Consider the following 482-nt stretch of genomic DNA (forward strand, 5'->3'; position numbering starts at 1 on the left):
AGAGTCAAGGTCTTGCTCCATCACCCAGTCTATAGTACAGTGTCATGATCATGGCTTACTGCAGCTTCAACCTCCTGGGCTCAAGAGATCCTCCCATGTCGGCCTCTTAAAGTGCTGGGATTACAGGCATGAGCTATTACACCTGGTCCATACTTTCATTATCAGGTAGAAAAATCCTCTCCCATTATTCTTTCTTCTCCTAAATTTTATTACCTATTTATTCATCAAATAAAGTTTCAGAATACTTTAGATCAAATTCTCAAAAATTTCCCATTGGCATTTACCAATGGAATGCCACTGGTCAAAGCCAGAATCCTGTTAAATACATAAATTAATTTAAGAAGAACTGGGCCAGGCACGGTGGCTTACGCCTGTAATACCAGCACTTTGGGAGGCTGAGGTGGACAGATCACAAAGTCAGGAGATCGAGACCATCCTGGCTAACATGGTGAAACCCTGTCTCCACTAAAAATACAAAAAAA

The 482-nt window shown here is 41.3% G+C and overlaps 1 protein-coding gene across 2 annotated transcripts in view; it reads right to left on the minus strand.

Annotated features, from left to right (window-relative positions):
• HACD3 (3-hydroxyacyl-CoA dehydratase 3) overlaps positions 1–482 on the minus strand; it is a 48,324-nt gene that overhangs the window by 14,129 nt on the left and 33,713 nt on the right. The gene's annotated exons all lie outside the window — the stretch shown is intronic.

The sequence above is a fragment of the Colobus angolensis genome, unplaced genomic scaffold (genome assembly GCF_000951035.1).
Source record: "Colobus angolensis palliatus isolate OR3802 unplaced genomic scaffold, Cang.pa_1.0 Scaffold19, whole genome shotgun sequence".
Classification (NCBI taxonomy): domain Eukaryota; kingdom Metazoa; phylum Chordata; class Mammalia; order Primates; family Cercopithecidae; genus Colobus; species Colobus angolensis.